This window comes from Culex quinquefasciatus, chromosome 3 (assembly GCF_015732765.1).
Source record: "Culex quinquefasciatus strain JHB chromosome 3, VPISU_Cqui_1.0_pri_paternal, whole genome shotgun sequence".
NCBI classification, from domain to species: Eukaryota; Metazoa; Arthropoda; class Insecta; order Diptera; family Culicidae; genus Culex; species Culex quinquefasciatus.
The window spans coordinates 16,512,020-16,535,304 of NC_051863.1; the positions used below are offsets into that span (position 1 = coordinate 16,512,020).

At 34.0% G+C, this 23,285-nt stretch overlaps 1 protein-coding gene across 4 annotated transcripts in view; it reads left to right on the forward strand.

Annotated features, from left to right (window-relative positions):
* The window catches only part of LOC6048766 (FERM, ARHGEF and pleckstrin domain-containing protein 1), a 132,495-nt gene that overhangs the window by 9,335 nt on the left and 99,875 nt on the right, over positions 1-23,285 (forward strand). The window lies entirely within an intron of this gene.

The following is a 23,285-nucleotide window of genomic DNA, read 5'->3' on the forward strand; positions in this document are numbered from 1 at the left end:
TTCAATGAAACTTTATAGACATGTTATCATAGGCCTATATAAGCTATTTTTGTGTATATGGAGCCAATAGTACTCGAAAATAACATTTGAGAAGGGCGTAAGATATTTAAATATTTTTGTATTTTGTAATTAAAAAACTACTGTATCTCGAAGCCGTTGCGTCGTATCAAAAAGTGGTCAAAGACAAACTTGTAGGAAATTGGACGGGCTTTCTGAAAAAAATACACTGAAACAAAAATACACGCCACATCTATGAGATTTTTTGATTTTTAAGTCTTAAACTTAAATTTAAAGGTGATGTCACGATTTTTTTTCGTTCAAAATTTTTGAGGCAATAGCCTAAAATGTTACCAAAAGACTGACGAAGAATGCAGGATGGTATGTTTCTTCTAAAAAAATACAAAAATCATTTACTAAAACTGTTTTTTTGAAAAGTGGTCTAAACGTCAAAATTTTTAAAAACCAGTAGTGGGGATCGATTCTCCAGACAATTTTACATAAAAGTCTCCATATTGACCATTGTCCTATGTGCAATCCTTGGGAAGCGGTTTTAAAAATAAAAATGATGAAAAAACGGGTTTTTTGGTGGTTTTTGGCAATTTCTATATGACAGACTTGGTTTTTCAGTCTCGTAAATATTTTTACCGGAAAGCTCGTCCAATTTCCCATAAGTTTGCCTTTGACAGCTTTTTGATTTATATCGTTTTTATATTTACGTATGCAAATTTACTGTCCTGGTTTCTACCACACTGAAAAAAAAAATTCTATTTTCAGTTATTAGCAATGCAATTAAGCTTATATCTGTAAGCCCTTACATCCAATTGAAATGCTGTCAAAGGCAAACTTATGGGAAATTGGACGAGCTTTCCGGTAAAAATATTTACGAGACTGAAAAACAAAGTCTGTCATATAGAAATTGCCAAAAACCACCAAAAAACCCGTTTTTTTTCAAAATTTTTATTTTTAAAACTGCTGTATTTTCCCAAGGATTGCACATAGGACAATGGTCAATATGGAGACTAGAGGGTGACGAGCGGGAATTCCCGGGAAAAAATTCCCGGGAAATCGACCATTTTTGGACCTCTCGATTCCCGGGAAATTTGGTCGAGACTCCCGGGAAATTTTAATTATATAAATATCGAAGCAAATTGAAGCTAACCAGAAAAAAAACATTTGAAAATTTGACATTGTTTAGAATATTGAATGTTAAATATAAGATGTTCAAATTCGAATGAACCAATATTGGCATTAATGCTTCTCTTATCTTCTTATTCAGAAAGAAGAAACTTATCAAAAATTCCAATAACTATAATTGAGAGAACTTAAAATAATGTGGATTCTATAATTTACCTTAAAGCATATTTAGCAGTTAGACTCCAGGAAGGAAGTCTAATGTTTTTTAAATATATTTTTTTATGTATTATTTCTAAGAGGGAAAAGCCTTTTCAAGATCAGTATAATTTCCATATCCTCTTTCAAGCATAGCAATCCTTATAATCTAGTTTTTTCTATTCTTATTAATTTAATTTTGCCTTCTTTCATGTCAATAAGTAAGTTTTGTGTTTCACTTCAACCTCAATATTAAATTATATTTTGGAAGAAAAAAACTGTCTTTGTAAAGTTAAGGTCCACCAAATGTGAGCATTCGGGTTTTTCTGATTACTATTTCTTCAATGAATATTTACAGTTGACCTTAAAAAATCAATTTTAAAGTCTAGAGTTTTTTTTTATTAGGTGCGATAAACATATGAAAGACAACAGTTTATTGGTCCTTTAAAAAAAACTCTGGAATTGTTGTTTTGAGTCACTATTTATCAAATTGCATAAATCCCGATATTGGGAAATTATATTAGCTATTTTTTACTTCACAAAAATCTAATAATAAGTTCGAACAAAAAGTTGTATTTGCGGATTCAGGAAAAAAATAAAAGGTAGATCAAACCTAGTTCCCAAAAATAATGAGGCTACTAATTATCGTTTCATGGAATAAGTATGAATAAATCGTAACTGAATTCATTGAAAAGAAACATATTTATAACTTTTCTTTATACATTATTGGCACTATTGGCATAGTTAACAACACTCCCGGGTCCCGGGAATTCCCGGGAAATTTCCAAATTCAACTCTCGATTCCCGGGAAATTGGAAATCTCGAGAATCGTCACCCTCTAATGGAGACTTTTATGTAAAATTGTCTGGAGAATCGATCCCCACTACTGGTTTTTAAAAATTTTGACATTTAGACCACTTTTCAAAAAAACAGTTTTAGTAAATGATTTTTGTATTTTTTTTAGAAGAGACATACCATCCTGCATTTTTCGTCTGTCTTTTGGTAACATTTTAGGCTATTTCCTCAAAAATATTGAACGAAAAAAAAATCGTGACGTCACCTTTAAATTTAATTTTTAGACTTAAAAATCAAAAAATCTTATAGATGTGGCGAGTATTATTGTTTCAGTGTAGTTTGTCTTTGACCACTTTTTGATACGACGCAACGGCTTCGAGATACAGTAATTTTTAAATTACAGAGTACAAAAATATTTAAATGCATAACGCCCTCCTCAAATGATATTTTCGAGTACTATTGGCTCCATATACGCAAAAATGGCTTATATAGGCCTAGAATAACATGTCTACAAAGTTTCATTGAAATCGGAGAGGGTCGGGTACAAAAGTACCAGAAAAATTACTGATTTGAGCTGGAATTGCTCGACAGTGAAAAAATAAAACCGATTCTGGACTGTTTAAAGGAAAGTTTAAATGCTTGTATTGCTAAAATTTTCACTTTGTTTTTTGAAATCGATGTGTATTTTAGAATAGAATTCATTAGGTACACATTTTTCCCAGAACTTATATTTTAATTTAATTCCCCAGCTTAAAGTGAAATCAATTTCAAATTTCCTGCTCCACATTCATGCACACAGCACACACACACACACATGTGGCATGTTTTTCACCGCCGAACGTACTCCAGATTGTTCCCGCTTGACCCCGGTTGCACTCCGACGGTTTTAACATACACTATCAGTTACGGATTTGAATCATGTTTTCCGGGAATCGCGCTCCTCTCTTCCACCAGTCTCGGCCTGCTGCCACAACTCTCTCCCGCTCCCGCGTATGTTTACTCTCTCCCGACTCCCTGACCTAGCCAGCGGCAAACAGTTTCGTAGAGAGTACCCTCCAAATTGAACCGACCTCGCTGCCACGACAAAAACCATGATTCAATTTCATTCTCGAAACTGTGTGTCCTCTGTCCCGGGGATGATGGTGTGCGGGATTCGTACTGCCGCGGTCGCAGCGAAAGGAACATAATTTTTCATTCAGTAATGAGGATTTTAGGGATAGGGATGTTCGTGGTTTCACGATGATTTTGATAGCTTTGCTAAATTTTTGGATTTATTAATTCCTTGTTAGTTAGTTCTAGTTAGTTACTTGAGGAAACAAGTCACTTTTAAATTCACCATTATTTTTTGTATTTTTAATTTCCGGGTTAAGCTTTTTGTGTACCTTTTCTATGACTATGACCAAAGAAGTCATTCTGCATCATTAGTTCGTCCGTACAAGTCGGTATACAATTTTGGTAGCTGTCTAGGGACCATCCATAAACCACGTGAACACTTGAAGGGGTGGGGGGGATGTTGCTAAGGATTTATCAGATAAAAATTACATTCTAGAAAAACTACCCATTTTTTATTTGACTATTCCCACCACATTAAAAATTGAGCAAAATAAACATTTTGAAAAAAAAAACAATTTTAGACATGTTTCAGATGACAAAAAGTGGCATATTTTAAGCTATGACACAAGTTGTTCGAAATTTATTTGGCAGTGAAAACGTGGAAAAAAAAGTCGAACACCATATTTTGATTTTCTTAGAAATGAAAATAAATTTGCAAAAAATGTACTTTAAATGAAATTTGATATAGTAATCATTTCCAGTTACAACCACTTCAAATTCTATTTTTTTTGAAAACGTAGCTATTTTTATTTGACCTAGCATGACCGTCTTTGAAAATGTTGTTTTCGAAATAATCAGAATTTTTCCTTTAAATTTGCTTAAAATACATTTAAGATTCGACCAATGGTTACTGGGAAACAGCCTTTGAAATAGGACAAAACACAAAAAATAAAGTGTTTTATGCATCACTAAAATCGCGTTCATATTTTAAATGATGAAAACTCGGCAGATATGCAACCGATCATCAATATAAAACATCAAAACTATCGTAAAAACTATTCGCTCTTTTGAAAAAAAGAAATCACTTTTCTTAAATCAAGCCTAACATTTTAAATAGTCAAATATAAGTATTTAAGGCCTTTTAAAATGTTAAGGTTGATTTGAAACCTTTTACATTATTTTTTTGAGGGAAAGAAGGTATTATTACATCTTAAAAAAATAGTCAAACAAGTCTTTTCGAATTATGTTAACAGTTTTTTTTTCAATTGGCAATCAAAGTCAAATGAATTTCGATCAACTTGAGCATCAAAAGCCGACATTTTTGGTACCGTCATCAGGGTGCATTGTATCTGGTAGGTGAAATTGGGTCATACTATCCCAAGAAAGAAAATTTGTATGACCCAATTTCACCCCCCGGACCCAATGTCACCCCGGATGACGGTAATGAGCAATTCCAGCTCAAATCAGGATTTTTCTGGTACTTTTGTACCCGACCCTCTCCGATTTCAATGAAACTTTTTAGACATGTTATCCTAGGCCTATATAAGCCATTTTTGTGTATATGGAGCCAATTGTACTCGAAAATGACATTTGAGAAGGGCGAAAGTTATTTAGATATGTTTGTATTCTGTAATTTAAAAATTAGTGTATCTCGAAGCCGTTGCATCGTACCAAAAAGTGGTCAAAGACAAACTTGTAGGAAATTGGACGGGCTTTCTGAAAAAAATACACTGAAAGAAAAATACACGCCACTTCTATGGGATTTTTAATTTTTTTTGTTTAAAAGTTAAATTTTAAGGTGAAGTTACGATTTTTTTCTTTCAAAATTTTTCAGGAAAAAGCCTAAAATGTTGCAAAAAGACTCACGAAAAATGCAGGATGGTATGTCTTTCCTAAAAAAATACGAATATCAATTACTAAAACTGTTTTTTTGAAAAGCGGTCTAAACGTCAAAATTTTAAAAAAAAGCCGATAGTAGGAATCGACTCTACAGACAATTTTACACAAAAGTCTCCATATTGACCATTGTCCTATGTCCAATCCTTGGGAAGATATAGCGGTTTTAAAAATAAAAATGTTGAAAAAAACAGCTTTTTTGGTGGTTTTTGGCATTTGCTATATAACAGACTTGATTTTTCAGTCTCGAAAATCGGATGCATGGGCTTACAGATATCAGCTTAATTACATTGCTTATAACTGGAAACAGAATATTTTTTTTAGTGTGGTAAAAATCTGGATAGTAAATCATCTTTCGTAAACATTAAAACGAGTCAAATTGAAAAGCTGTCAAAGGCAAAGTTATGGGAAATTGGACGAGCTTTACGGTAAAAATATTTTCGAAATTGAAAAATCAAGTCTGTCATATAGAAAAGTAAAAAACCACAAAAAAAGCTGTTTTTTCAACATTTTTATTTTTAAAACTTCTGTAACTTCGCAAGGATTGGACAATGGTCAATATGGAGACTTTCATGTAAAATTGTCTGGAGAATCGATTCCTACTATCGGCTTTTTAAAATTTTGACGTTTAGACCACTTTTCAAAAAAAACTTAATATGAAAAAAAGAAAACTAAAACACAAAATGACCTCACTAAATTTTAAATTTTGAGAACATTTTTGGAAAAAATTGACAGTAGAAGGTTAAACTTGCATTAACTTCTTCTCAAAATACCAACAAAATCAAACTCCTTCAGTTCACTCAAAAATCACTTCAAGATTGTCAAATACCGAGGTAATTAAATTGCTTCCCACCTTGCCCGTGGAGGCGTACCTGCTCCCTTCTAGACTTTGCAAAACGAACGAGGGATGGGGGATGTTCCTCCCTAATTAAGGAAGCGTGCTTATGTAAACGCGAAATTGATTACAAGAGATTGAACCCCTCCCGAGTTCGTCTCGCGTGATGAGTGAGAGGTGCACTGAGAAAAAAACGCAACTAGAATTTACGCGAAAGTGATGTTAAATTTTAGTTTTGAATAATTATTCTAATATTAATATTATTTTTTTAAATTTTCGAAAAAAAACCTTTACTGTGCCCAAATCGCGTGCCCAACGACGTGCACTCGTGTGTGGTGATAATTTTAATCAAAACGTCCTCACCCTGCCGCCACCACCACCTCAACACACTCACACGTGGTGTGTCGCTCTCGAACGTCACGTGTTACCGTTTCCCCCCCAGCAACCAGCCCGGCCACTAGCGGCAGCATCCATCATTGTCATCAGTTATGCATGATGGTTTGTGCGAGGGGGAGCGCTGAGAGAGAAAATGAACTGGAAGAATAGAACACGGGCACAGAGTTTCGGTTTGGGCCACGATTAAATTGGAACGTCAATAATTGATGAATGTGTACCGCCGGATAGGTCAACTGCCGAAGGCAGGTCCCGTGGGAATCGTTTTTTTTTTGGTTTGGAAGTTTGGAATAGATTAATGTAAATGGAAAACTACAAAAAAAAACTTCGTTTTTTGACCGTTGATGTACCAAGACAAATAAACCGTTTTCATAGCATTGCAGCTCAGGTGGCACGTCGACAGATTGCTACAAACGTTAGTTTGAGGTTTTACAGCAACTATTATTGAACGAACATTTGGCTTGAAGAATTACTAAATCAATTTTTTTCTTCTAATCCGACGACGTGCCACCCGAGCAACAATGCTATGAAGAGGGTGGATTCTGCCAAACCATGAATCGAACAAATTTTCCCCCAAAAAACCCTCTTTCACCTGCGAGATCTAACATATTGAAGATCCTGTTGCGTCGCTGCGTTAACACTGATCCATCGTCGTCGCACCGTAATCCAGCCGGAAAATGGGAAAAGTTATTTCCGGTTTCCTTGCGGTTGTGCGTTGCTTCTTTTCCTACGAAACAAATCTCGTTTAGTCATTTCGCACCCCCTCCACCCCGTCTGGTTGATGCCCCAGGTTATTACGAATCCCCCTTCCAAGGTGCGTGTGCTACCATATCGATTGCAATCTCGCTTTTTTGTGGTGATGATGATAGCAAAATAAAAATAAGTTACAAACTGGGTGAATAAAAATAGTGGTTATCTTCGGTGATAATTTGGTCACCGCTTTATCAGAGTGCGTCGTTTCGAATTAATTAAAGTGGGATGAGACAATTACTGGGCTGTGTACACGGAGAAAAATCAGTTCCGAAAATCGTGAACAAGCGTTCATGAAATTCGTAACAACTAACAAAGTGCATGATCTTAAAGTCTTGTACGGAGAAAAATCAGTTCCAAAAATCGTGAACAAACGTTCATGAATTTTGAAAGCATGAACAATGTTTTCAATTTTCAGGTTAGGTTTTTCAAAAAAAAAACAATCCATTAAATTTGAGGATTGTTTTTTGAAAAACCTAACCTAAAAATTGAACACATTGTTCATGCTTTCAAAATTCATGAACGCTTATTCACGATTTGTGGAACTCATTTTTCTCCGTGCAAGACTTTAAGATCATGCCTTTGGGATTGGCAGCAAAATGTGTGTGTGTAAAATGGGGATAAATTTTCCACTTTAGTGTGTCAAATGACCGCAATAGCTGCAGCACCAGAGATACTCGATGAGGGTGAGCCTTCCGTCGATGATTGACTTTAATTGGTATCAATTACATGATAAATTTCAGCACAGATACACACAATGTTTAAGAGGGGGCAGATACTGACGATGAAGAGACTGCCCAACAATCAAAAGAGCCATTCAACTGCAATGAAAGCTCCGTTTTGTGGTCATTGTTATGCTACAATGCTCTTTCTGTACGAGGAAAGGATAATTGCTATGTTCAGAGGCTTCATTTGCCATTCTGAAAGGAAGTAATTCGTCATAAATTGAAGTCTGAATTCTTCCACATGTTGGAGAAATTTGCACAAGTAAATTCAATCAAACTTGCATCTCACTTGAGTGAACAAATTCCTTCGAGCATAACCCTTCTTGAAAACAATCGTACCCAGGAAGAAAAATCATCTGCCATTTAATTTGCCGACCGATATAGATTGCATCGAGCCACGCAAGAAATCTTCTCCGAAACCAATCTGTTTCACCTTTCCTGGGTAAGGGCACACGATATCTCACTGTCCCGCAGCACTTTCTTCGGCTATCTCGCTCCACACTAGAGCACTGTCTGTGTGAATTCCACTGTGGATATTGCACCAGAAACGTCAGATACGATGAGCACACGGTGGGTTTGAGTGGAGTTTTGTTACTGATTAAAAAATTAACTTAATGTAGAATTAACATTTAAGAAAAGCAATTCATCATCCCAATTTTTTATGTAATTTTAAATGTTGTCTTTTAGATTGAAACATATGTTAAGTCCATATTTGTAGTGTTTGGTACGGTATGTCCGCGCATTCCTACTCCCCTGTAGATTCTGTTAAAATGTGATCTGTTATTAGAATCTTTTCTGCAGCAAACACAATGCAGTGGGGCTGGCCACTTTATTTTTTTAAATACATTTTCGAGTGTTCTCGAATATACTGCAATCATTAATATTGACAAGAAAAGTGTTTAGGTAATACCAACACAGCTAAAAAAGTAGTAATCTAGGCCTGGGTGTAAAATTAATATTGCATTATTTTATGCAATTTTATGTGATTTTACACCCTGAAATATGTAGCCCATCAGTATAGGAAACCTACTTGACCAAAATGTCAAGCTCATATGTGCGTTTATCCTTAGAGCTATTCATCGGTCTGATGGCCGAGTGAGCTAAGGCGCCAGTCCTTACTGTTGGTGCTGGGTTTGAATCCCGTCGGTTTCAACTTTTTTTTGTGTGTTGTTGTACATGCAGTGTGTAATATTAAGTGTTTAATTTGACGAATGTGACGTGCATGCTTTTGCATGCGATTTTACCATCGGATTTTTTGCTTTGTAAAAAATACTTTTTTTTAAATATATTCAGCTTAAAAGTTTCATTTTTTGAAATGGCAATTGTCCACGCTCCATATAAAAAAGTTTTTTTTTTGTATGGACAATTGTCCACGAGGGGAGGGGGGGGGGAGGGGGTTGAGATTCCCGAAAAAATGTCCACGTGGTTTGTGGATGGTCCCTTTACTGTAAATACATATTTTTGAAATAACTTTAAAATTTCAGTAGAAATTGACTTGCAATCAAAAGTAAACAATGTAAAATGCATGTTTCCTGCGTTGATATTAATTTTAACCATAATTTAACCAGTTCAAAAATTTAGAATTTTTGTGAAATTTCTATACACAGCATCTCAAAATGAGTTTCTCTTGCAAAAAAAAATTTTTCTTCTGGACTTAGATTTTATGAAAACTAATGCTTTCAAACATCTCTGGAGCAACTCGAGAAAAGGGCGTAAAAGCATTTTGAAAGTTTGAACTGTTTTGCTAATTCTCGACAATAGCTGGAATCTCAAGCTACCTTTAAACACTATGGATTTTGTTAAATAGTTTCCTTTTGTCTTAGAAATTTGCAAATTAGCTGCACCTGTTAAAATGCTTATGCGCCATTTCCAAATGTTGCTCCAGAACACATGACAATTTAGAAACTATTACATGTTGCTATTTTTTTTTAAATTTTGACGCAATTTGGACTTTTGGTCCGATTTAAAATATTTAAACATGAGATCTGTGTTAATTTTTTTTGTCATTCTTTTCGAAGACTTGAAAATAAATTCTAACAATTTGAAAGAGACAAAATTGACAGTTTTTTGAATGTAAGCGATGATTTTGAAAAATTGAAAATATTTGTAAATATTTCAAAAAATAAAAATAATTAAAAAATAAAATAATTTAAAAATAATTGAAAATATTTGAAAATATTTAATATTGAAAATATTTTGCAACACTTTGATGGAAACTTACTTGCTCACTCCTTCTAATGACTGATTTTGGCGAAATTAACTAATTTTTCCAATGTCACCTTTCTGATTTTTTGTTTTTTTTTTTATTCCGAAACATTTTGATTTGATTTCGACTCAAAGTTTTTTGAGACACAGCCGTAACACATCATATTAAAAAAAGATATAAGAGTTGTTTTTGATTAAGGACACACCTAAAAGTAAATCATCAAAAATTAAAATCGAGTATTGTTTTCTCTTTTTATTCGCATTCGCATGAAGATGGTGATCTTAGTGGGTTGCAGACTGGATTTCGTCATGTATACCCCAAGCTGATTAGATTCGTTTTTTCACAAAATCGACCTTTATAAGAATTAAATTTATAAAAAAATATATAACAAGACAGAATTTGAACTTTTCAATGAAAACCCCATTGGAAAATGCATTAAACACCCGTACAGTTGTTATGCAATCATTTGTTTAAAAAAAATGCCAATTTAAACGAAAATAAAAATTGTATCTAAACAAAACTTTTTGCTTTAATTTTCAAAAATTGAGTAGATTTTTTAAATAAATCCAAACATGCTAAAAATGATTCTCAACGCATGAGAATACATTTTAGATTCATTTCAGCTGATTGCAATTGAATTTTCATTGATTTTTTTTTTTTTTTTTTTAACATGGGCACATTTGAAAGTTTCGCCTTTTTGTGAAAAATTTGAAATACGTCAAATTCCAACTTGTACACACTTAATTTTTTTCTTACCTAATTGGGTGGTTGAAAAATCGGTAAAGTTTAGATCGGTGAACCATCTGTCAAAAAGATCGTAATTTAACCGAATTTCGATTGTACGATGAACAATAATAAAATGCACTACCGAATTTCGGTAAGTTTTTACCGACTTCGGTATTTTTTTTATTTTTGAGCAGTTCTCTAGGATTTCGGTCATTCGATTTTTTTGTATTTTTTAATCCGACTGAAACTTTTTTGGTGCCTTCGGTATGCCCAAAGAAGCCATTTTGCATCATTAGTTTGTCCATATAATTTTCCATACAAATTTGGCAGCTGTCCATACAAACATGATGCATGAAAATTCAAAAATCTGTATCTTTTGAAGGAATTTTTTGATCGATTTGGTGTCTTGGGCAAAGTTGTAGGTATGGATACGGACTACACTGGAAAAAAATGATACACGGTAAAAAAAATTTGGTGATTTTTTATTTAACTTTTTATCACTAAAACTTGATTTGCAAATAAACACTATTTTTAATTTTTTTATTTTTTGATATGTTTTAGAGGCCATAAAATGCCAACTTTTCAGAAATTTTCAGGTTGTGCAAAAAATCATTGACCGAGTTATGAATTTTCCAATCAATATTGATTTTTACAAAAAATCGAAATTTTGGTCGCAAAAATTTTTCAACTTTATTTTTCGATGTAAAATTGAATTTGCAATCAAAAAGTACTTGAGTGAAATTTTGATAAAGTGCACCGTTTTCAAGTTATAGCCATTTTTATGTAATTTTTTTTCAAAATAGTCGCAGTTTTTCTTTTTTTTTTTTTGAAATTAGTGCCCACTTTTGAAAAAAATATTTTTGAAAAGCTACGACCTTTAGTTGCTGAGATATTGCAATGCAAAGGTTTAAAAACAGGAAAATTGATGTTTTCTAAGTCTCACTCAAACAGCCCACCATTTTTCAATGTTGATATCTCAGCAACTAATGGTCTAATTTTCAATGTCAAAATATGAAACATTTGTGAAATTTTCTGATCTTTTCGAAAAAAGTATTTTCAAAATTTTCAAATAAAGACTAACATTTCAAAAGGGCCAAACATTTAATATTACGCCCATTTAAAATGTTTTTTGATTTGGAAATTTTGAAAATATTGTTTTCAAAAAGATCAGAAAATTTCACAAATGTTTCATATTTTGACTTTGAAAATCGGACGATTAGTTGCTGAGATATCGACATTGACAAATGGTGGGCTGTTTGGGTGAGACTTAGAAAACATCAATTTTCCTGTTTTTAAACCTTTGCATTGCAATATCTCAGCAACTAAAGGTCGTATCAACAAAGTCCGAAGAAGCAAAATATAGAGAATTTTCTCAGCTTTTCAAAAATATTTTTTTCAAAAGTGGGCACTAATTTAAAAAAAATGAAAAACTGCGACTATTTTGAAAAAAAATTACATAAAAATGGCTATAACTTGAAAACGGTGCACTTTATCAAAATTTCACTCAAGTACTTTTTGATTGCAAATTCAATTTTACATCGAAAAATAAAGTTGAAAAATTTTTGCGACCAAAATATCGATTTTTTGTAAAAATCAATATTGATTGGAAAATTCATAACTCGGTCAATGATTTTTTGCACAACCTGAAAATTTCTGAAAAGTTGGCATTTTATGGCCTCTAAAACATATCAAAAAAAAAAAAAAAAAAGTGTTTATTTGCAAATCAAGTTTTAGTGATAAAAAGTTAAATAAAAAAATCACCAATTTTTTTTACCGTGTATCATTTTTTTCCAGTGTAGTCCGTATCCATACCTACAACTTTGTCGAAGACACCAAATCGATCAAAAAATTCCTTCAAAAGATACAGATTTTTCAATTTTCATACATCATTTTTGTATGGACAGCTGCGAAGTTTGTATGGAAAATTATATGGACAAACTAATGATGCAAAATGGCTTCTTTGGGCATACCGAAGGCACCAAAAAAGTTTCAGTCGGATTAAAAAATACAAAAATTAAAATTTGAGAAAAAAGACCGATTTCGTAGAGAATTGCTCTTTTATTATTATTTTTTTTAATTCATATTAAAGTTGCTTGCGTCAAGAAAATTAAAAGAAAAATATCTTTGCGGCCAGCCCCACTGCATCTAGCGTTCACCGCTCAGAAGATTCGTTGACACGAATAATTTCAACCTTACAACACACCGCGCCAGCGGTCAGATATCGTGTATCTTTCCGCAAATCTGGCATACCTTCGTCGAGTAGCTGCTTCGCTGGCGCAAAAACCGTATGGCCGTTGTTTATCTAGTTGCTACTAAACCAGATTGTGTCGGTAATTTGATAAATGCCTTTCGCCGTTTCGTTGTATTGCTGGCCGTCGTTCATTTGATCTGATGGTATCGGACTCGAGGGGGGCGGGCTTCTGGACTCAGTGTGTGGACTGGTCAATGGCGGAGAAATAGAATACATGCAAAGTGAATTGGCCGTCACGCGATAAATTATGAAACTGGGTCAGGTTACTTCTAAGGGTGTTTTGTTTTTTTTTTTTTTCGCAGGTTGGTGAAAGTAGATTCTTGTTACGTGACACAATACGGTACGCGATGTAACGTGAGAAAATTCTCCAAGAAGTCAGCTCTAAAAATGAGGTCAATTGTCATCGTGTTAATACCTCGTACTTGATTGCACGTCTGCTGCCAGTGACATACTGCACTCTATAATGCCGGCAGTTTGAACAACCACCTCCAATCGATAGTTGTGTGTTGGAGGCATTTTCGAAAAGGCGTACGAGCGAGGAGCGTTTGATTAGCGCTTCCGGAACCGGTTTTGCCCACCAGCACCAGCACTCATGTCGTATTGGTCGTCGGCGTAGGGATGCAGTTTTCAAATGGAATTTGAGTCACACTTGAGCTGGGTGGAAGATCTCTTGAGTCGTGTGTTTGGTGGGCGGTTCTGTACACATAGTTGTTCTTCGAAGAAATGCTGTAGATCTTGGACTTTTTCATAGTCTTAATGATTTGTCTCACTTTACGCAACATTGTAACGTGAAAGGCCGATATGGTGGCGCCGACACACGACAGATTGTCGTGAAGATCCGTTTGGACGGCGACAACTCAAGATTTACTCTCGCAGCAAGACTTCAATATCTGGCTAGACAAGTTGTGTTGGTTACGCCTGGTTGTGGAAGCGGGCAAAAACGATGACCAAGCTGAAATCGATGGCCTTCGGCTGAGCAGCAGTTGTGGACACTATCAACCGGTTCTGGGCACAGATTTGATGGGTTTGTTGGCACCGCCATGCGACGTCAATATTGTGACGTCTGACGACGGGAAGAAGATGATTGGCTTCGATCTAATTTGCTTCGTCGGGAGTAGTCCTAATACCACCATTACCAGTGAGTGACCTTCGACAAGACTGTGCAAAGGTGTGAGCTCATCCATCAACGTAATGCTAGACTGCGGCGTTGGATATCAACACCTGATAGATAAGGCACTGCGGCGTTCAGCGCTCATACCTCGACTTCAAAGTCGTCGTAAAAATCGATTCCGGCCAGCCTAAACTTCCCTCAAATGGACCACATATTCCACGCGTAGGTTGAAGAGTCTTGCTTGAGGACCATGATGATGATGATGATGTCGAAGCGAGCCGGGGCTAAACAAACAGCCATAAAACTGGACGCGAACCCTTCGTTTGCTGAAGCAAGCAGGCATACATTATGCTGCTGCTGCTGCTGGAAAGCAAATAAAACAACCAGACCTCTCTCGGCTCTTTAGCAACACCGCATGGATATGTTGTGTGGTGTGCGCAAACGGAACTTTTTCAAAGTAGCTCTTCTTCGCCAAATGACGACGACGACGATACTCCCCAGAAGCAGGGCAGGGTGGCGACTTGACGATTTTTTTTTTATTATTATTTATTTTACATTAAAAGTTTTATTACGTTATCTGAAAATGTAATTATTTATTACGTGTGTGGCCCGATCTTCAAATCTTCAAAGTTTTATTTCAAGACTAAATTTAACATAGAAATGTTACTCAAACAACTAGGTTCTCTTTTCAATGTTAACAAATGAAACATTTGTGAAATTTTCTGATTTCTCCGAAAACAATTTTTAGAAAATTTTGGAATCAAGACTGAAATTTCAAGTATTGATCCCAAAATGTTCTATATATCAAGCGGAACAATATAAATGGGCCAAGAAGTGTAAACAGTCTATCTTGCTTACGGCAGGGGATGTTTTAGGAACGAGCAGGACAGACTCTTTGTTTACACTTCGGCTTTGGTCCATTTACATTGTTTTGCTTGATGTATAGAAAATTTTGGAATCATGACTCATAAATGTGGGTCACAACACTGAGAATTGGTTAATTGATGAGGTATTGGCATTATAAAATGAAAGGTCCAATCGTCAGTGTTTCACAGAAAAATTTGTAGGAAATTTCTGAACCTGTCGAATACAAATTTCAGAGATCGGAAAAGTCGAAAACTCGCAAAAATCCTCGAAAAATCGGGGAAAAGTTGGTAATTTGTATTTTTTTGTAAAAAAAAGTCGGGAATTAAAACTATTTTTTGTGCAGTTTTCAATTTAATTTCCGATTCTACCGTCTTTAGCACGTTACTTTAAATGTATGGTTTCTTTTGTAGAGCCTTAAAAACCATTGTCGCCAATTATATAAGGATTTTATTTAAGGTTTTTTTTTTCATTATTTCTTGTCTACCTGAGAAAGAAAACGCTTTTTAAAGCACTAAAATCCTAATAAATATTGTATGATTATGATAGCACAGATTTTGTATGAATCAAGAGATTTTTTTTCATTTTTGACCAAGTTTATTAAACAAAAAGTAACATATAACATCTAGTTCAAAACAAAGCAAATGGAAATCCTATATGAAAAACTTAAATGTCTAAGATTATGCGTAAATGAAAAAAAACTTTTTAACGTTTTGAAAATATTGAAAATACAAAAAAAAAAACAATTTCAGAAATTTTGCTGTAGTTAATATAAATATGTTTAAAGAATTTGTCTATTAAAACATTTCGCATAAAATTAGGGTTAAAACAAAAAGTCTTCTGAGTAAAAAAAAGTAATCATGTTTAAACGCTCTTTGAATTAAAAATTAATTAGAAATAAAATTTAAAATTTAGTAAATTTGACTTTTTGCAATCCCCTTTTTCATTTCCAGTTAAAACCAACCATCAAAAACTTTCAACATTTTTAAAATAAACATTAAAATTGTATTGCTAGGCTTTCGGTTACTTCTTAAAGACTGCTTGTTTATATTTTCTTTCTGAAGCAAAATAATGGTGACCTCTATTTTATTTTTTTGATGAAATAAATCGTTATGTATTTATTTTTAATTAAATTGTGAATAGCTTGGTTATAATTTTTTTAATGTGTGACGTTTTGTTGATATTGACTGTAATACAAAAAGTATTTGATTTGAATAAAAAATAGATAAAAATTGCCATTATTTGAGGAAAAGTCATAAATTTTAAAATGGGCTTTGGGTGGTTACCCTGAATGATATAGACATTATTTTTAAAAATCCAAAAATGGTTTTTTAGTGGAAATCAATTTATACCTCGAAAACGTTGCAATTGATCAAAATTTTTGGCGATCGATCGATCAGAAAATTCCTCTAAAAGATGAAGATTTTCTAATTGATTAAATCATGATTTGGGCATTATTTGCCTTAAGAGCTAAACTTCATAAAAAAAACAATAAACAAAGAGAATATGGAAAACAGCTAAATTTGCTACAGCCAAAAAAGATAAAATTTCAAAGAATAATTCATTGTTATATATTTATTTAGATAAAGCTCTTTTCGAGATCTGTTGAGATCTGCGATCCAAAAAGATTTTTAAAGAGATTGTCAAAGTGCCTAATTTAATAAAAATGCAATAACGTTAATGCAATGTATTCAATATAAATAAAAAAAAGTTAACATTTACATTTAAAAATATATTTATCATATATTCATAGCAAAAGCTGTTTTTTTCTGAGGTTGAAAAATAAATTTTTGGATTGTTATTTACATCATTGCTGTGATTTAGCTTTTATATGTCAACTACATTGGCAATTTTAGCATGATTGAAGCGGATTGCGTACCGGATTTCGTAAATTTTTTTTTTTTTGAAAAACGGGAAATGTTGAAATTCTTCTTTTTTAAGAAGATAAGGGAAAATCTCCTCTCAAGTAAATTTCGCTTGGAGTTGGTTGGTTTTTAGGATCGTGACTACCGTTTGCATTGTTGTTATAATTCTTTGTGTTTTCTCATTTCTAATGGGAAAGCTTCCATTTTTTTAACCAAGGCTATTTCAGCGCCTGCGACTTATGCAAATCAAACATAATTCTGAAATTTAAGTCGCATTCAAATTTGAATTCTCTTCCGATTCTTGGATTCAACTATATCAGTCTATGTACTTCTTAAGCTCACTAACACAAATCAACAGTTGATGAGACATGATTTTCTAATGTTTTAGTTTGTGTATTTTTTAATAAATTTCGAAAAAAATAATTTCTGAAATTTCGATATGTTTTCGGAAGCAAACATAACAGTTAGGTTTTTTTGTAAATTATTACGCATTTTAGTTATAAACATATTTTGAAAATTTTATTGTAATTACTATCACGTTATAAGTTTTTAAGACGCATGTTTGCAATTATGTTTTCTGGACAGTTTGATTTGAAATTAAAACCTACAGGTTTTGGAATCTTAAATAAAATTAATTAGGTAGTTTGTTTTTTGTTTGTTTGTTAGGTCGAAAAAAGAGGAATCTTAAATTGAAAAAAATTAGTGAGTGCCCACCCTGTCCAGCAAACTGCCAAGAGGAAAGCCCGCTCGGGCGATGATGCTGACGTTGACACGTTCCTGGAACTCCGCTTTTGGCGCTTGGAGAGATGTCGTTCTTTATGTAGATCTTTGCAAACACACAAACCAAGGCCAACCGTCTTTTGTGCTGCTGCTGATGACGACGAACTTGTGCGTTATATTGAAGTCAAGATGCATTCGGTTGCGGTTTTTCGAGTTAACATGGAGTGAAAAAAGCATTTCTGAATCGATAGATGCAATCCGGAATCAGTTCAGGTCGAATGATCAAGGTCACGTACAAATTTTCAAACTGAAGGATCCACCCTAACGCACTGCTCGGAATGTTAATGCAACTGCATAAATTTATCATGAGCTGACGACTCTGATGCCGCTGATGCTGCTGGATGCTGTGTCACATGCCGAAATAAAACAAAACGTGTGCCCCTGAAGTTCATAAACATTCCTTGCCTGGCATCATCTTTTTTGCACGGTTGGAAAAAAAAACGGAAACTTGACAGATGTAAATTTAATTGGAATGTGGTGTAATTTTACGTAAAATTGCAGGTAATTTTGATAATTACATAACATTGTTTGCACTCCAAAGGCAAATGAAGTATCAAATCAGATTTTTTTTCCTGTGCCTTCACAGTTAGTTTCCTGCGTGGCCATGATAAATAAACCCTAACATCGGAGAAAAGCAGTCGGTTTGCCTCCAATACTCGATGGGGTTTTCTCGGAATTTTTGCTTGCGCTGCTCCCTTTACTTCAGTGTTGGTTCAAAGTACGTATAAATATACAGACGTTCCTCATCCAGACTGCAGCTGACGCGGCAGAGTACCTCGGTACTCTCGGTTCGACCGTACAAAAAAAAGTGCACTTCTTCGAGACGAAGCTGCGCGAAAGTGTAAACAATTAAGTGCACTGAAGTACTGACTCTGACGTTCTGGAAGGCACGTACCAAATGTTGATCCGCTTTTGGTCCGGAGGTCATCAGCAGGTTATGAAATTGAGTCATCGGAAGCTGTGAGCAGTCCTCGAAACATGTGTCGACAAGATAATTTTGCCCGGTAATCACAGAATAACGGAGAATAACGAAAGTGATGAAAGTTTCAGAGCTCTGCTGATAAGAGAATCTTGAATACGGACAACAATTAGTTGGGGCGGCTTCAGATTAAGCGGAATGTCGTCACATGTTGTCGGAGAGCAGCATCAAACGAACGTTCCGAAATGTAGAACTAGTAGTTGAGGGACGACGAATGGAAAGTTTGAAAACGACTTAATTATGACTACTTAAGAGGCTCCCATCGGCTTATCAGTGGGCCACTTCAGATTGGTGTGTTACGTGGAAAAAAGCGGCCAACGATTGAGATGCAACTCGAGAAAGTTAATCGTTATTTTCTATCGACGTGAGATTAGGCGACATATTAGGGCCACTTAGTACAAAGTTTTACGCAAATCGAAGAGGAGTCGGGACTGTATGAGTTGGCAGAGAATGTCCCTATATATAATAAGTATTTTAACTTTTTGTAGTGTTTTTTTTTTAAAATCATGCGCCCTCGATTTCCCAGGAAATTTTATGTGAAAAACAGACTTTTGATGAATTTTTGTTCAACCTCATTTTGCGTTGCAGGCCTAATACGCGATAGTGATTAAAAACATCTCAAATAGAAGCTAGAAACGGGTTGTCACCCTGTTGATGTGCCACCCTGTCTTCAAACCATGTCAAAGTTTCTTGAAATGAGTACACACAACTTTACAACTTTACCTAAGATACCAACGCTTTAAAAGGTCACTAGTAGAAGTTAGGGCTTGGTTGACACCCTGTAGGCCTTCGAAAAATGCCTGTTCGGTAAAATTGAGCCACCCTAATGTCTATATTTTGGTTATACTAAGCAAAGCTTCATCTTGTTCCGATCAATTCGGTGTCTACGGCAAAAATGATGGACTTTTCAGGAAAAATAGGTACAAGTAAAAACTGTTTTTTTTTTTAAACTTTTATCACTAAAAATTTAAACTTCCAGAATACGTATTTTTATCATTTTTTAGGAGAATAAAAAGACAATTTTCGCGCTTGAATTTGAATGGAGTAAAATTTGGTTTATTTTTTTTAAATTCGTAAAAATGGAAATCGCAATCGAAAAGAATATTAACCGATTTTATTGAGTTATAGTCACTTTTTAATTATAGTTTTCGGGAATTTTAACATTTTTCGTTTTCATGCTATTTAAAAATTTCTACAATATTCACTCTGAGAATTAAATCGGAAAAATTAGTTTCTGAAAAGCAGCCTCACAAAGAATTCGAACCGATGAAAATGAGTTTTTCTTTTCTAAGTGTCGCCTAATAAGCATATTATTTTCAACTGGCGATACCTAGAAAACTATTGGTGCAATTTTCATTATTTAAAATTATGTGAATGAAAAAAGTATTTAAAAGTGCATTTTACACCTGCCTAGTTGTTTTGCAATCATTAGTTTTCAAAATATCCATGTATTGAAGAGATTGTTTTTTTTTCGCCGAAAAAAAAACTTTTTGCGGTGCTGCACATTGAAATTCCACAAAAATTGAAAATATTTTTTTTGCAATTCCATCGTGAAACTACTTACTTTTCCTGTCATTCTTGAACGACCTACTTTTCTGTACCAAAAATAACAGAATCGAATAGCGACACTTTTCAAAATAAATGCTGAAAAGTTCTACTTTTCAGCACTGAAATGGGTGCTGAAAAGTTGAACTTTTCAGCACTTGTTTCGAAAAGTAACACTTTTCAACATTTTTTTGATTTAAACGATTTATTGACAAAATACATGAAAATTTGACTTCAAATTTCACTCAATGGGTGTTTTTCGGAATTGCAAAAAATCTCGGATTAGTTTTCAAAAAGACCTAAGAGCCAATGGTAAACAAAGCCTTTTTTGCATCGGTATTTGGCCTACTTACGCAAAACCAATTTCAAAAATGCTTAAGATTGTTCATCTACATGTCTTTCAAATGCCCCAAACTAAAAATAAATTAAGTTTTGATGCAATTTGAAGAAAAACGAATATCAGTGTTGGAGGTCACGGTGGCTCTTACGGCTTTTTGAAAACTCACCAGAGAAATGTTGTATGGAACTCGCTGCAAAACTTGATTTTTTCAGCACTTTTCGTATTTATCCAACTCGGTGAACCTCGTTGGATAAATGTACGACTCGTGCTGAAAAAATCCTCTTTTTGCATCTTGTTGCATAAACTACTATTAGCGATCCCAGACATGCTAAATATGATTTTCAACGCAGGAAAATGCATTTCTAACTGTTTTCAGTTGATTAGACTTTTATTTCTTTAAAAAAATTGATGTTTTTTGAAAAATATGTAATTACAAAACCCGATTCGGTCCTAACCAGGTCCCAGTATCAAAAAGGACCTAAAAAAAAATTATGAAAAAAAAAGTTTTTTGAAAAAAAAAAATTTTTTGCCCCTGATTTTTTGAATCGATTTTGGCGACATAGACTTTGAAAAATATTTGCAACGGCCCTTTTGAAATTTCACAAAATTTGTTGAATATGCTATAAGGGGGGTAGTTCCCTTCGTTTCGCAAATCCACTATTTTTTCGATTGTTTTTATTTGGATGAAACTTATGTCAACTTTACGTAAGGATTTTTTTCATACATTTCTCCATTCAATTTTGAGGGCTAGTCATATAAAATGGGCTAGTCATATAAAATGTGTGAAAATCTGTATCCTGAAAATACATTTTCTGATCGATTTGGTTTCTTCGACAAAATTGTAGATGGTGATTTGGACTTTTTGAATAAAATTGGTACACAGAAAAAACAAATTTTGGATTTTTTATCAACATTTTTTGCTACAAAATATTAAATTTACCCAAATATTTTTTTTAATTTTCGGATTTTTTCAATATGTTTTGGAGTACTGAAAATACTTCTTTGAATTATAATGCAGAATATGGTTCCAGAGATAAGAAGTTTTCAAAAAAGTTATTTTAAAGTGTTAATAAAACGGACAAAAAATTAACGATTATTTTTGAAAGCCGATTCAAAATTGCATTAGAAAAGTACATACTTAAACTCCTGAATTAAAAAAAAATAAGTTAGTGATGGGAAAATGATTCTTAAGGCCATACGAAAATCATAGGCTAGTTCTGAAAATTTAGGTTTTTGAAGACCCATCAGGTTTGAAAGGGTTATATTTCGTATTTTTTTTACATTCCTATGAGTGCCAGAGTGCTTTTTCTACATTGAATATTTGAAAAATTCAAAAACTGAAATATTTTCTAGTAAAAATCACATTAAAATACCTTTAACTTGAAAACGGTGTACTTTTCAAAAAGTATAAAAAATTATTTTGGAATGAAAACTTGATTTCTCATATGACAATTATTTTTTTCAATTTTGTTTGAAAATATTGTTAATTTAGAAAAAAAAAATTTCATCACCAAATCGATCGGAAAATCCTTTCTAAAGATACAGATTTACGAATATTCCCAAGTAACATTTTTTTTCCAGGAGTTCTACAAGAGCTCTTCAAGATAGCTACAGCATAGCAGTTTGGACCGCGGTAGGAAAAAATTCGCTTCAAAACTTCTTCAGGAGTTTGGAAGAGTACTTGAAGAGAGTTTTATCCTACCGCGGTCCAAACTACTATGCTGTAGCTATCTTGAAGAGCTCTTGTAGAACTCCTAGAAAAAAATGTTACTTGGGATTGCCATGCACATTTTGTATGACCAACCCGCAAAATTGTATGGAACGTTGTAAATCATAGCGAATGCATGGACGCATGTTCATTTTTTTGTTTGTTTGTTAGTTTGTTTGTTTGTTTTTTTTTTTATGTTAGACGTGCACGAGCAGCGTGCACTCAAAAAAATCAATTCCCGTAATCGTGAATTGTGTTCATGAATGTGAGAACCACGAAGGAACTCATTCTTGAGTAAATGCACTATAAACGTGAATATATTCTTTTGTGGTTCTCAAATTCATGATCACAATAGAGGAGAAAAGCAACTCCTCTATAGAGGACAAAAGCAACTCGCGACAAAATGTTGAGGCTAGGAATTTTGACAGATATGATTTTCATAAAGTATTCGCCTCCTTTTCTCTCCCACAGAAAACCTGGGAACGAGGTAGCTGTCAAACTAGGCCAAAATGTTAAAGTCACTCACAAAATGAACTTTGAGTGATTTGAGTTCATTTCTGACGTCACGATTTTCTCCTCTATAGGGGAGAAAATTGTGACGTCAAAAATGAACTCAAATCACTCAAAGTTCATTTTGTGAGTGACTTTAACAGTTTGGCCTTGTTTGACAGCTACTTTGTTCCCAGTTTTCTGTGGGAGAGAAAAGGAGGCGAATACTTTATGAAAATCATATCTGTCAAAATTCCTAGCCTCAAAATTTTGTCGCGAGTTGCTTTTGTCCTCTATAGAGGAAAAAATCGTAACGTCAGAAATGAACTCAAATCACTCAAAGTTCATTTCGTGAGTGACTTTAACAATTTTGCCTAGTTTGACAGCTACTTTGTCCGTACTTTTTCTGTGGGAGAGAAAAGGAGGCGAATACTTTATGAAAATCATATCTGTCAAAATTCCTAGCCTCAAAATTTTGTCGCGAGTTGCTTTTCTCCTCTATAGAGAAGAGTATCGTGATGTCAGGAATGAACTCAAGTCACTCAAAGTTCATTTTGTGAGTGACTTTAATAATTTGGCCTAGTTTGACAGCTACATTGTCCGCAGTTTTCTGTGGGAGAGAATAGGAGGCGGATACTTTATGAA